Source organism: Periplaneta americana, chromosome 16, assembly GCF_040183065.1.
Source record: "Periplaneta americana isolate PAMFEO1 chromosome 16, P.americana_PAMFEO1_priV1, whole genome shotgun sequence".
In the NCBI taxonomy this organism is placed as follows: Eukaryota; Metazoa; Arthropoda; class Insecta; order Blattodea; family Blattidae; genus Periplaneta; species Periplaneta americana.
Window position 1 is genome coordinate 146204958 of NC_091132.1, and position 16472 is coordinate 146221429.

General features: G+C 36.1%; 1 protein-coding gene across 1 annotated transcript in view; it reads left to right on the forward strand.

The window, feature by feature from the left end:
* Positions 1 to 16472, forward strand: part of luna — a 644320-nt gene that overhangs the window by 73104 nt on the left and 554744 nt on the right. The gene's annotated exons all lie outside the window — the stretch shown is intronic.

Consider the following 16472-nt stretch of genomic DNA (forward strand, 5'->3'; position numbering starts at 1 on the left):
TATGAAAGTAGGGAATATGGAAAGAAAAAAAATCAAAAGAAGAAAAGATGGAAAATGCAAAAATATAAATGTAACAAGGAAGAAGAACAAGAAAGTAAGAGAAAACGACAAAAATAAACAGAATTAAAGAAAAAACACAGAAAACAAACACAAAGTAAGAAAAAAGATAAAACGAAGGATGAAGATGAAGGAGAGAAGATGTGAAAACATGAAAGAGAAAGCAATTGAAAGAAAAACAAAAGAAAAACTAACAAAGTAGAGAAAATGAAGAAAAAAGGAAAACATAAAGGATTGGAGAAAGAATAAACATGGGGAAAAATAATAAGGAATAAAAACTATAAAAGAAAATGAAAGCAGAAAGAATGAAGAAGAACTGACGAGAGCAGAAAAGGAAATAAATAAAAATAGAAAACTGAGATTGATGAACGGAAGTAATATACAAAATATTTTTTGGACGAGAAAAATTGAAGTGGAAGAATATATATATATATATATATATATATATATATATATATATATATATATATATATATATATATATATATATATATATATACGGAAATAAAAATAAAAATAATAATAAATGAAAGACTGAAGTAAAAAAAAATATAATACATGGTGATTCACGAGGAAAGGTAAAAAAATTAGGATAAGATATCTTAGGCCATTTTGAGTGAAAAAGTTCATGTGAACATAGGTCCGTTTTCGAACGATGGCGCAGCTAGATGCACTTTTTTGGTAAAACGCCTCGCCCCGATGTGAATCAGACGTTACCATATACTGCTGACGTGAGAACTTGAGACAAGGTTACCGACCCCAATGAATGACGTAACAGTGGAACCTGCATTGTGAGTGATGCGGATAAGAGAAAGAAACCGGATGGTGGGGCATTACACAAATGTCCAATCACCTGTCCTTGTCTGATGTAATGACACAGAACTCGCAGATATCGCAAATACACTATCTTCAGTTCACAGCAGTTCAGTCAGCTACCTACAGTACAGTAGTTATACAGGTACAGTTATCGGAAGTGTTAAGTTGTGTTTTTCAATATGCCTTATAAATTTTCGTCTACAGAATACTTCGTTATTGTGTATATGTAAGGTTTGTGCGATGGAAGTTCCTTGGGTGCCGTTGCTGAATATGAACGACGCTTTCCGAACAGAAAGTTACCATATCGAAGAGTACTTACTGTCTATGGTGTTGGATGAAAGACTTGGTATAGCAAAGGAAAGGGGGAAACGAGAGAGGCGCTAATCGACCCTATTTTGGATGCGGCATAAAGAACAGCCACATGCAACTCTCCCGACCGATGAGCGCGATTCACGCCCGAGCGCAACAGTGCATTGAAGCAGAAGGAGGTACCTTTAAGAATGTGCGAAAACATCGATCCCGACGTCTAGAATATTAGGTATGTATGCATATGTGAATATAAACTTTAAATTTGTCCTTTATCTGTCTCGTAATACGAGTTAGTACAATGAAATCTCAGAAGTTTTTGTGAAATCTAAGAGCCATATCTCTGTAACCGTTCGAAAACGGACCTATATTCATATGAACTTTTTGACTCAAAATGACTTCAGAATTCACATTCTAAATTTTTTACCTTTCCTCGTGAATCACCCTGTATATAATGAAATAAATTAAGGGACAAGAAGATAGGATGAAATTAAGACTAGATAAATGTATAATAAATTGAATTTATAGGAACCTAAATGAAAAAAATAAAGGAAGAAGGAAATTAGGAAGCAATACAAAGACTGAATTGTATCCTTAAAGATAAATGGAAAAAGGAGACAAAAAGAAACAGAAGAAGAGAAATTAAATGAAAGCCAAACAAATAACTAATGGCAGAAACGAGAAAAGAAACTGGAAAGGAACATTGATAGTCCTGAAGAAAGATGTGGTGGGTTCAGATGTGTGGGGTGGAGTGGAGTGCATATGAAGCGATGCGCTTGTAGAGGATTAGGGTTGGGTGGAGTGGGAAAGAACGGGGTGGATTTAGGTGAGATGTGAGTGATGGTGGGGGTGAGTTGATGGGGATAAAATGCGGGGAGACAGGATACATTGTGGCTGATTTCTGATGGGTGAATAAATGGCGAGCTGCTGCGGGTGGTAGATCTCAGAACCTCCGTAACAAAGCTTATCTCCTGGCTTTTGACTCTTAAACTGTACCGAAAGCAAACGCGGACTTCGGTTTTGTCACTCTTCGATTTATTTTAGCGTTTGAGATCGGGACATTGTTTTAACCATGATTTCTAGTGTACATAACAGTGAAAGAGATCCCAGGGTAGTAGAAGGTTACCCCAGAAATAACATTTCACCCTACGTTAGTGTTAAATTATTTATCCGACTCCTTCCATTGGCGCTGCTCTCAGAGGTTGCGTACTCTGCAGCAAACATTTCCTCTGAAGCAAACCTGCTCCGCCCGCCGAATCAGCGCTATTACATTGTTCTTAAAAGTGTTAAGATCACGGGCGCAACGGTTCACTTTATTAATAGCGGGATCAGATTTTTTTTAACAATTTACCCTTAGAAGGTTTACATACTTTGAATGTCATGAGTTTGTAAAATTTTTACAACTTATAAAACATTACCATTACTCACTTACTGACAAATGGATTTTAAGGAACCCGCAGGTTCATTGCCGCCCTCACATAAGCTCGCCATCGGTCCCTATCCAGTTTCTATCATTATATCCCACCTCCCTCAAATCAATTTTAATATTATCCTCCCATCTGCCTCCCCAAAGGTCTTTTCCCCTCCCGTCTCCCAACTAACACTCTATATGAATTTCTGGATTCGTCCATACGTGCTACATGCCCTGCCCATCTCAAACGTCTGGATTTAATGTTCCTCATTATGTCAGTTGAAGAACACAATGCGTGCAGTTCTGCGTTGTGTAACTTTCTCCATTCTCTTGTAACTTCATCCCTCTTAGCCCCTAATATTTTCCTAAGAACCTTATTCTCAAACACTCTTAGTCTCTGTTCCCTCTCAAAGTGAGAGTCCAAGTTTCACAACCATACAAAACAACCGGTAATATAACTGTTTTATAAATTCTAACTTTCAGATTTTTTGACAGCAGACTAGATGACAAAAGCTTCTCAACCGAATAATAACACGCATTTCTCATATTTATTTTGTGTTTAATTTTCTCCCGAGTGTCATTTATATTTGTTACTGTTGCTCCAAGATATTTGTATTTTTAACCTCTTCGAAGGATAAATCTCCAATTTTTATGTTTCCATTTCGTACAATATTCTGGTCACGAGACATAATCATATACATTTTCCTTTAGGGATTCACTTCCAAACCTATTGCTTTACTTGCTTCAAGTAAAATTCCCGTGTTTTCCCTAATCGTTTGTGAATTTTCTCCTAACATATTCACGTCATCCGCTTAGACAAGAAGCTGATGTAACCCGTTGAATTCCAAACCCTGTCTATTATCCTCAATATTACCAATATTTTTTACAATTTATATTATCCTTTTCCTCCTTGATCAGTATTGTCACCGACACCACTACCACCGCCATATCATCATCATCATCATCAGCAGCATCATCATCATCATCGTCATCATCATCATCATCATCATCATCATCTGAGCCTAACGGTTGTTTTTCTTTTCCACTTCATCCACTGTAATTGGCCCCGTTTAACAACGAAAGAAATATTATTTATTAAACATAAAGGGATTAAAAAATTGTATATGTGTATTAATAACTTTAATATTGTAATATGTGATTGAAAATAACCATTACCGTGTTACAAACCATTCGCTATAAACACGATTTCTCCTCATATTTCGCGCTTTTGCCATATAATATGTTTGTGACCTTAGATTAGTACTAACTCAAGTTTACAGAATGAAAGATGACTGTTATACAACATGAATTTAAATAAAACCCAGTTCATTGTCTAATCTCTGATCAAAAGTAAACTCTGTTCAGCTATATTGTGACAGCGACGTGAGATTCGAACTCACGACCAGCGTCCCGCAAGAAAGCAGATCGCGCGGGGACGGCGCGCGGCGGAGAGAAGTAAGGGGAAAGGGCCTACGCGGCGAGAGAGTGGAGAGAGAGTGCGCGCGCATCTGGTGCTGGTAGAGAGGAGAGGGCTCTGGATTTTTCTGGAGTGCCATCTCTAGAGACGCGTGGAACTTTCGAGGCTACGTCGCTGTGGTTATAAATTACGGACGCGAAGGAACGATATAGAGTTTTCAGTTGATTAGTCAGCCAGTCAGTGAGAAAGCCAGAGCAAGCAAGTTCGACTCGAGTGTGCGTCCGCAACTGTATCAGCACCCGAAGGCCTGAGTTCGAGTGCAGTGGACCGCAGTTGGAGGGACCTGAGTTCGAGTGCAGTGGACCGCAGTTGGAGGGACCTGAGTTCGAGTACAGTGAACTGTCTCTTAAGGTCTGTGGTTCGAGATACTGTGAACTCGAGTGACTGAGCTAGAAGAACTGTGAACTGAGAACTGATAGTTCTGATTTGTAAATAGTGCATTGTAAATATTAGTTAAGATTAACAGTTCATTGTTATTCGTACTAGTCCAAGTAAATTGTCATTGTCGTCGGTGGAGTGCCATAACGAATACTGTGTTGAGTGAAAATCCAATTGTTGACGAGAGCGTTTAAGGCGAATTGTAGAAAGGAATTATTGTTGGAAGAATAAAATTCCATTGTTGTGAGTTGAAATAAATTCACAATATTTACGCAACAGAGCCTAATGGTAGCTTTTTATAGCTACTGATCCAGGGAACCAGGATTCGATTGCTCGCAAAAGAGTTCGTTCCACAGTGACTATGTGTACTGCTTGTCTTAGGTTTGTTCTTTGTCTCAAACGGTTACTTTGCGTCGTGTTTAATCAAGTGTAATAGCGCTGATTCGGCGGGCGGAGCAGCTTTGCTTCCGAGCAGCAGCGAGTACCGCTACAGGGATATGTCTGTGTTGATTTGTAATTTGTCAAAAATAATACGTGGACCGGCTACAGGCAGGGGGCGAATCTAGCTACTTGGCGCCTCTAGGCAGAGAAAAATATTTCCGCCCCGTATTTCGCCCTATATGCGTCATTTGGATCAACGGAAATAACTGATTCCGCATCATTATTACTGTTTCTACTGTTCTCCAACCAGGACATTAACCGTGAAAGGAATGTGTTTACTATTGCGTCATCTATTGGAGCGAAGTAGATAGATAATATTACCGTTATAACGTCAGTTTAAAGAACATGCGCTCTCCTGCATATCTGAGTAACTCTCACAGCACAAACCATAACCAGGAAATAAAACCGTGATCTAATTTTGTAACTAGGGTAGTATAAGTATGTGTGTATCAGTGTTATGATCTGTGCTTTGAGAGTTAGCCAATGGAGATGCGTGTACCCACGTGTGTGACCTTATGACATCAACATTCATTCACAGCTTCACCCCGCTGTGTATCATTCCTCTGAGACTTTCTCGTGGTTGGAGTACAGTAATATCGGAATCGCCTGGCTCGGATAAACCATACGTTCCACAATTTTGGTACCTACGGTTCGCCACATTATTACACTCTGATGTATCTTGACTCGAACTGGAACAAGCTGGCTGTGGATGTTTTTTAAATAGCACATCTATTTTTTCACTTTTTCTCACAATTTCCTCTTTTTTTACGCCTTATCTTTTGAGAGTTTTCGGTATTGTTGTTTAATCAACTGTCCGAAGACAGGTCTGGACCCCACAAGTGACACCATCAAGGCATCACTCATAAGGCAACTAGACCAGAAGATAATGGGGTAGGGTGACCAGTTCCTTTCCCCTCTATTGCATACATAGCTAACTAGCTACATATTGCACTAATCAAATTTCAGATGCAGTTCTTCTTCTGACACATATTGTCAAGTGAGATGTATTGTCTGATTATAGATGTACATATCAGTCAGAACCTAAATCAGAGATGTTTTCCGATATTGAGAACCACTTAGCTTTTTCCGACTGTCACTCATTATAATGAATATAAATCACATAGGTACAAAATAACTGCAATCTATACCGTTTCAAATTCAACTGAACTGCCAAGCGTTCGGCTGATACAATGACTGGCGGTATTTTTTTTTAATGTAAGTCTAAATGGGAATTACAGAGTGTTGATACTGGCTACTCTTATGGCAGAGTTAACGACATCTCTCAACACAAAGCTTATGATTGCGAGCAACGATATTTGCCTTCCTAACGGATCGTAATATATTATATTCCCGTCGCTCTTATTTCCGGCAGCCAATCAGGTTGCAGGTCGGCTACATTTAAACGTGTGCGTCTTCTGATTCGCTAATGATTACGTTATACATTTCCTAAGACTCGATAAATACTTAATGTAATCGCCCGCCATTTTGGCTCTTTCGTTGGCATTCGTAGAAAGCACACGCGGACGTTATTTGCCGCTCAATTATTTGCTGAATTACAGTGCGTTTGATTTATTATCATAGAAACTACGACATGATAATGTTTAACGATGTGACAAAAGATTCCTCGTCTTATAGCTCGGCAACGAAAGAACAAATATGGCGAACGATACTACCTACCTAGACTTTATAGAGCCTTCACTTCATAAGACGTAAGCAAAGAGGAGGAGTCACACCGGGAATAACAGCGTTGCGACTATACCAGTAAATATTCAATGTTATCGCGTGAAACTGTCACGGTGAGAGGGCATAACATTGAAAAAAGTGCTTGATCGCATTGTGACACTATTATTGAAAAATTGTTCTATTTTCCATTGGCAGACCGTTGATTAAATTTGAACTGATTGTAGGCATTGTAGCCAATGTTATTCAAATCCTTTTCATTATGCATTTAAGTTCATGTATTCTTTTAAAGAGTTACGAATAAAATTTTAAAAATATTTTAAAAAATTAACAGTAATAGCTTAAAAGCCCCCTTTCAAGTCTGCCACCCTAGGCAGCTGCCTAGTCTGCCTAGGCCTAAATACGCTCCTGGCTACAGGTAGATAAAAAGGTAATTAATGAGAGTAATGAACTTGCGAATTTTCCAAAATAGCTGTTTCTTTAACCGTGCTGGGAGACTTCTTCACAATCCATTTGTCGTGACAGTCTGAAATATTATTAATACAGGGCCTAATTGTATTTCTCTTTGAAGTTTCTCGTTCATTGGTCCGTGTTGTCAACAAGGTGAAGGAAGAAGAAACACATGCCTGTTGTATTACAGACATTACATTATTTTGAAAAGAACGAGGAGTGAGCGAGAGAGAGGGAGAAATGAAGTGAGTGTGAGCGTGGGGGCGAGGGGTTGGATACATATTGGATGGGTAGTGGTTTACGTCATCACGGGCGCTATTTACTGTTTCCGCTGCGGAACTGCGAGAGGGAAGGAAGCAGGCGCTCATTTCAAGTACTTATAATTCGCTGTTCTTTCGTAAATGAAAGTTTTTGTGAAATATTCTGCAGTTTCACAATAAGTCAAGTCCGCGCTACTGCAGAAATTTCACTCTCTAATTTAGGAGCTTTGCGCACACTAATGAGAAAAATAACTAAAGAAAATAAGATAGCAATCCCATAAACATCAAAGATATTCAATCAACAAAAATGTTATAATGATAGATATTGGAGTTCAACTAACAATAGGTATCCCATTCAATAAAATGAATAATATTATGAGTGATGGAGAATGATGCTGAAACTGATCAGAAAGAGGAAAAGGAATTGGCTGGGTCACTCGCTGAGAAGAAACTGCCTACTGAAGGATGCACTGGAAAGAATGGTATACAGGAGAAGAGTTCGGGGCAGAAGAAGATATCAGATAATAGACGACATTAACATATATGAATCATGCGCAGAGAGAAAGAGGAAGACAGAAAATAGGAAAGATGTGAGAATGCTGAGTTTGCAATGAAAGACCTGCCCTGGCCAGAACAGTTTTATGTATGTATGCATGGATGTATGTATGTATGTATTTTTTGTATTTAATTCATTTATTTAACAGCATGTCCCATTATTTTGTTGTAATATTACATGCTTGAATCTTTCTTAAAAACAATATTATTTAGAATGAATACAATGAGTTATATAATACAATATTTTTAAACAAGAAGGCACGTAAGTGCATTAATTATATTAAAACATTATTCCTTATGGATTACTAAAATTTGTACTTTCTTCAAACAATATTACTTGAGATTAATTCAATGTGTTAACACAATCATATTGGTAGAACACTAAGACACGTAAGTGCATTGATTATACTACGTCTAAAACATTATTCCTTATGGATTATCAAACTTTATCCTTTCATCAAAACAATATTATTAAGATTAATACAATATTATATTACACAGTCAAAAATGTTTAACACGAAGACACATAAGTGCATTAATTATACTACGTCTATAACATTATTCCTTATGGATTATCAAATTTATCCTTTCATGAAAACAATATTACTTAATATTAATGCAATATGTTACACAAATTTAAACACGAAGACACGCAAGTGCATTAATTATACTACGTATAACACATGATTCCTGATGGATTATCACAATTTATCTTTACATCAAAATAATATTACTTAATACAATGTGTTACACAATCAAATTTTTAAAACAAGAAGGCGCGTAAGTGCATTAATTAACATACGTCTAAAACATCATTCAATTTGGATTATCCTTTCATCAAAACAATATTACTTAAGATTAATACAATCAAAACAATATTACTTAAGATTAATACCATCAAAACAATATTACTTAATATTAATACAATATGTTACATAATCAAATTTTTAAATGCGAAGACACGTAAGTGCATTAATTATCCTACATCTAAAACATCATTCAATTTGGATTATCCTTTCATCAAAACAATATTACTTAAGATTAATACAATATGTTACATAATCAAATTTTTAAACGCGAAGACACGTAAGTGCATTAATTATCCTACGTCTAAAACATCATTCAATTTGGATTATCCTTTCATCAAAACAATATTACTTAAGATTAATACAATCAAAACAATATTACTTAAGATTAATACCATCAAAACAATATTACTTAAGATTAATACAATATGTTACATAATCAAATTTTTAAACGCGAAGACACGTAAGTGCTTTAATTATCCTACGTCTAAAACATCATTTAATTTGGATTATACTTTCATCAAAACAATATTACTTAAGATTAATACAATCAAAACAATATTACTTAAGATTAATACAATCAAAACAATATTACTTAAGATTAATACCATCAAAACAATATTACTTAAGATTAATACAATACGTTACATAATCAAATTTTTAGACGCGAACACACGTAAGTGCATTAATTATCCTACGTCTAAAACATCATTCAATTTGGATTATCCTTTCATCAAAACAATATTACTTAAGATTGATACAATATGTTACATAATCAAATTTTTAAACGCGAAGACACGTAAGTGCATTAATTATCCTACGTCTAAAACATCATTCAATTTGGATTATCCTTTCATCAAAACAATATTACTTAAGATTAATACAATCAAAACAATATTACTTAAGATTAATACCATCAAAACAATATTACTTAAGATTAATACAATATGTTACATAATCAAATTTTTAAACGCGAAGACACGTAAGTGCTTTAATTATCCTACGTCTAAAACATCATTTAATTTGGATTATACTTTCATCAAAACAATATTACTTAAGATTAATACAATCAAAACAATATTACTTAAGATTAATACAATCAAAACAATATTACTTAAGATTAATACCATCAAAACAATATTACTTAAGATTAATACAATACGTTACATAATCAAATTTTTAAACGCGAAGACACGTAAGTGCATTAATTATCCTACGTCTAAAACATCATTCAATTTGGATTATCCTTTCATCAAAACAATATTACTTAAGATTGATACAATATGTTACATAATCAAATTTTTAAACGCGAAGACACATAAGTGCATTAATTATCCTAGTCTAAAACATCATTCAATTTGGATTATCCTTTCATCAAAACAATATTACTTAAGATTAATACCATCAAAACAATATTACTTAAGATTAATACAATATGTTACATAATCAACTTTTTAAACGCGAAGACACGTAAGTGCATTAATTATCCTACGTCTAAAACATCATTCAATTTGGATTATCCTTTCATCAAAACAATATTACTTAAGATTAATACAATCAAAACAATATTACTTAAGATTAATACCATCAAAACAATATTACTTAAGATTAATACAATATGTTACACAATCAAATTTTTAAACGCGAAGACACGTAAGTGCATTAATTCTACGCACAAAAGCAGTGTTCTACGTTACTACTTTCCCCACTGTAATTGCTTCGTTTAGTCTGATATGCGACAAATCACTGTCATTATTCATTAATTTGTCAATTCTCATACGAATAATCAGTCTTCCTCAGATTACAGCGAACTTGATACGTAGTCGTCTAAGTCTTCCATCTTTCCTTAGCTAGTCTAATAATGTCACTTTTTAATGGAAATGCAATATGATAGTACGTATATGATCGCAAGTGCTTCAGAGCACTAGGAATTTCGCCTCACTATAATGTAGCTAGAACGTCTCAAACAAGTGCTGTAAACGATCCCGATTTAAGACCAGAGACCCAGAGTGATGTGTACATACTACTTCCTAAGCTCGTCCTGGGTGGGATCGCTGTATGTTAGATTTGAGTTTCGTTGTTTCAAACTCAATCTAGGGCGGAGGATTTTAGCGTTTTGGCGGGATGTAAGATCTTTGACATGGCTTCTTCTGGGAGGGTAATAAAGCTGAGTGTCTCGTGCCGCATATGCGAGAGTAGAGAGCCGTACGTAATATCAATTGCGTGTTCAGTTCAAAGTGTGTCATGGCTCGCTGTATGTCGTCATGTGGCTAGCCGATGAGCCTAGAGAATTCAATCTTCCTACATTTCCGCAGAGGCGTATTGCCTATGTGCAAGAGAAGTTGCCTGGCAAGTACGGCGTTCATTCTGAAGAGTACGTACCGTAACGCCGGTAGTGACAGGAATGTGAACTGTTTGGAAACACGTACTGAAGTGAATTTTTTTCTTACTGTCGGGATATGGGGAGAGGGTTAAGACGATTACTTACGTATTTGTTGACATTAACTTCGACGGTTAACATGGACACGGAACATTTGATTTATATTGTGGAATGTTGCCGTACCCAACCGACGATAAGAAATACCCTGGGTACGACTTGCCCGCGCAAAACACAGTTCGAAAGAGGTTATGGTAGCACACAGACCGTACAGACCGCCATCTGTTGCTACGACGTTCAAGTTATACCGTATACGTTCTTAAGTTCAGATTGAACGCCTTGATTAATAGGCAACTTCTCTGACATAAAAGCTGAAACTCACTTCAAATCGCTGACTCACCAACAGTGACGTCATGACACACTTTGAAATGAACACCCAGTAGTTAGTTGCACACACACACACACACACACACACACACACACACGAACTGACATCTGCACGTCTTAGTCCCGGTCGTCAATAAATCTCCAAATTTGAGTATATGGTGATACGTTACGAGATTACTTGCTATATCACAATATCATCCAATCTTCTCTTCGAATGCAACATGCAACTTAGTCGAAAAAAGTGCCTCCACATTTAGCAATATGAGACACTTGCGTCGTGTGTATAAATAACATAGTTGTTATTCACTATAACTTACATCAAGCTTTAACATTTTAATATTGTATATACCTACTGATATTTGTGGAACATATGGTTCTTGCATACATTTTAGTGTTTTAAAGTAGACACCGCAACAAGAAGTACGTTCCATTATCTTCACATCATGTACTGTACATAATATGATATCAAAATAGTTAATTTTAATTCATTTTAATATTTATGTATTGACATTTTATTCATAATTGTAGAACATAAGGTTCTCACATATAACACAGTGTTTAAAGTAGATGTTCTTATTAGGAAGTACTTTACATCCTTTTACATCACGCAAATATATTAATCAACAGTCATCTTAGGCCAGTGATGTCAAAGCAACCGCATTTTTCTGACCTTGACGTCGTGCGCGAGCCGCAAGCGCTAAGTATGGAAAGAGGAAGGGTTGTGTATATGATTAAGCAACCTGTTGGATTAAGAAAACAGTGGTGCACATACTTCAAACGGAACTTGAAATTTTATGTCGTTATTTTTGTATGGCTTCTTTCTGTTTAATATTATACAGATATGGAGGGTAGCTGCGAATATATTGAATAAGCAGTCGTGGACAGCCGATAAGGGGTGGTCCTCCAGCTTGGGGGTTGGGCGAAGGGCTAACAACCCATCACCGTAAAAAAACAGCTTGTTTCGTATCCCTATAATAAGCCTCGGAATAGGACTGATTCTCTGGCACGACCACAGCAAAGGAATAAGGATTTGAGGCTAGATATAGAATAGACTTCGTGGCAGTACAAGAGGTTAGGCTAGATGGGAATGGCATATCACAAATAGGAGATTACTTGTTGTATTATGGGGAAGGAAACAATAATCACCAATTAGGAACAGGATTCTTTGTTCATAAAAGAATAAAATCAGCAGTAAAAAAGGTCGAATTTATCAGTGACAGGTTATCATATTTAGTACTTAAGGGTAGATGGTGCGACATCATAGTTATAAATGCTCACGCCCCTACAGAAGAGAAAGACGACCATATAAAGAATAGCTTCTATGAGGAATTGGAACATACTTTTGCTCAGTTCCCTAGATATCACATGAAAATTTTATTGGGGGATTTCAACGCTAAAGTAGGACGGGAGGATATTTTTAGACCAACTATTGGAAAAGAGAGCCTACACGCAATTAGTAGTGACAATGGAGTTAGATTAGTCAACTTTGCCACATCGAAAAATTTAATTGTCAAAAGTACAACATTCCCCCATATGGATATACATAAATATACTTGGACTTCTCCAGATGGATTGACACACAACCAAATCGATCACATCTTGATAGATAAACGGAGACATACTAGTATAGTAGATATTCGAACTTTCAGGGGTGCAGACTGTAATTCTGACCATTATTTGGTGATTGGAGAATTAAGAGAAAGATTATCAGTAGCCAAGCGAGTAGAGCAACAAGTTAATATTACTAAATTCAATATTTTGAAATTAAAGGACGAGGAAGCTAAGCAAAATTATCAGGTCGAAATTTCGAATAGGTTTGCCACTTTAGAAAGTTCCGACGAAGTTGAGAAAGAATTAGATGTTAATAGCGTGTGGGAAAATATCAGAGATAGTATCAAAATTGCAGCTGAGCAGAGCATAGGTTATTATGAAACTAGGAAAAAGAAACCGTGGTTTGATGAAGATTGTTGCATGGTAGTAGAAAGAAGGAAACAGGCAAAATTGAAATTCTTACAGGATCCAGTTGAGGAGAAGAGAGATAATTATTTCAATGAAAGACGGGAAGCAAGTCGTACACTTAGGAATAAAAAGAGAGGTTACTTGAAGGAAAAACTGAATGAGGTAGAAACATATAGTAAGAATAAAAACATTCGAGATTTATATAAGGGTATAAAGGAATTTAAGAACGGATATCAGGCAAGGGTAAACGTGATCAAGGATGAGAATGGTGACTTGCTTGCAGACTCTCCATCAATCCTAAACAGATGGAAAAACTATTTTGCGCAACTACTAAATGTACATAGGCCAAATAGAAATGATCGGGACGAAATTGAAATACAAACTGCTGAGCCATTTATACCCGAACCCACGCTTTCAGAAGTCGAAATTGCGATAGAAAATCTGAAAAAGTACGAGTCTCCAGGTATCGATCAAATTCCAGCAGAATTAATACAAGAGGGTGGGAGTGCATTATATAACGAAATTTATAAACTTGTACTTGCTATTTGGGAAAAGGAAATTGTACCAGAACAATGGAAGGAGTCCATAATTGTACCTATTTTTAAAAAGGGGGACAAAACCAACTGTGGTAACTTTCGAGGAATATCACTTTTGTTGACGTCGTACAAAATTTTGTCCAATATTCTTTTGAGAAGATTAACTCCGTACGTAGATGAAATTATTGGGGATCATCAGTGCGGTTTTCGGCGTAATAGATCGACTATTGATCAGATTTTTTGTATTCGACAGATAATGGAGAAAAAATGGGAGTATAAGGGTACAGTACATCAGTTATTCATAGATTTCAAAAAGGCTTATGACTCTGTTAAGAGGGAAGCATTATATGATATTCTTATTGAATTTGGTATTCCCAAGAAACTAGTTCGATTAATTAAAATGTGTCTCAGTGAAACATACAGCAGAGTCCGTATAGGTCATTTTCTATCTGATGCTTTTCCAATTCACTGCGGGCTAAAGCAGGGAGATGCACTATCACCTTTACTTTTTAACTTCGCTCTAGAATATGCCATTAGGAAAGTTCAGGATAACAGGCAGGGTTTGGAATTGAACGGGTTACATCAGCTTCTTGTCTATGCGGATGGCGTGAATATGTTAGGAGAAAATACACAAACGATTAGGGAAAACACGGAAATTTTACTTGAAGCAAGTAGAGCGATCGGTTTGGAAGTAAATCCCGAAAAGACAAAGTATATGATTATGTCTCGTGACCAGAATATTGTACGAAATGGAAATATAAAAATTGGAGATTTATCCTTCGAAGAGGTGGAAAAATTCAAATATCTTGGAGCAACAGTAACAAATATAAATGACACTCGGGAGGAAATTAAACGCAGAATAAATATGGGAAATGCGTGTTATTATTCGGTTGAGAAGCTCTTATCATCCAGTCTGCTGTCGAAAAACCTGAAAGTTAGAATTTATAAAACAGTTATATTACCGGTTGTTCTTTATGGTTGTGAAACTTGGACTCTCACTCTGAGAGAGGAACATAGGTTCAGGGTGTTTGAGAATAAGGTGCTAAGGAAAATATTTGGGGCTAAGCGGGATGAAGTTACAGGAGAATGGAGAAATTTACACAACACAGAACTGCACGCATTGTATTCTTCACCTGACATAATTAGGAACATTAAATCCAGACGTTTGAGATGGGCAGGGCATGTAGCACGTATGGGCGAATCCAGAAATGCATATAGAGTGTTAGTTGCGAGACCGGAGGGAAAAAGACCTTTAGGGAGGCCGAGACGTAGATGGGAGGATAATATTAAAATGGATTTGAGGGAGGTGGGGTGTGATGATAGAGACTGGATTAATCTTGCACAGGATAGGGACCGCTGGCGGGCTTATGTGAGGGCGGCAATGAACCTCCGGGTTCCTTAAAAGCCATTTGTAAGTAAGTAAGTAAGTCTGTAAAACAAAAGTACTAACACTGATTTCTTAATATTGCACTTGTGTTTTAAATCTTAATAACGTAAGAGAGAGTTAAGAAGGAATATTCACTTAAATTCCATAGTAGTACAATATTATACTGTATTAAGTGGATGAAAGATCATTCATAAAGAAAGTGGTATTCCAAAGAAAGAGATTGAGTATGACATGATAAGTTGGAATTTATATTGATGGTATTTTTAGCCTTACAAAAGTAATCAATAAACTAATCAAAACAATATTACAGTACAAAGCAAAGTTACCTAGGTGCTGTATCTGTTTTAAGTGTAACTAATATTACATAACAAAACCTTTATCGCATTATGTTTTTAAGGTGATATTTGTGAGCAACTTCCTATCATCAGAATATTAAATTATTTTCTCGAAATCTGCTGAAGCTATAGAGCTGACATTTTTACAACACATGGGTACGTATCTTTTGCTTATGATGTAACAGTAGTTGCTTTGTTAATTCATTTCCTTGCAAACAATTTCCATGCGAATATTTTCAAAATTTTCAATACACCATCTTCAGTAATACGTATATACGGTATATTAGATTTACGAAAACATTCTGTATGGCTACTAAATAAATAGGCCTATAGCTGAAAATTTCACTTTTCTATACGAAAAGATGAGAAAATATTTCTATTCAATAAAAAAAATCAAACTTGTGAAAAATGAGCATTAAAATTAAAACTTTCATTCTTATAATGCACTTATACTTCTCAGGCAAATCTAAAAATTAACATGGATACAGTTTTAATAAGTTCTCTTCCCTTTATCTATTGAATCAGTGCTGACCATCCCTGAATATAGCTCGACCAAGCGGCACATACCACCTCTTTCGTCTGTCTCTTTCCTTTCCGCTGTAAAGCGCTCAGGCTCTCCTGGGCTCTAAAGCGCGCGCTTGCTCCTGTGGGCATCAATTGACATGCCTGTCTTAGGCGTTTGACACTATTTTGACCCATATCTAGCCTAACTTGAACAGTTTTAATATTCATTTTCCAATGTTGTTATTCACAACTGTAGAACGTAAGTTCTCACACACAATATAGGCCTGGGGTTTGTGTAGGTAAGTTTAATATGAAACACATTTTATCTTTTCCATAAAATGCAGTTTTAT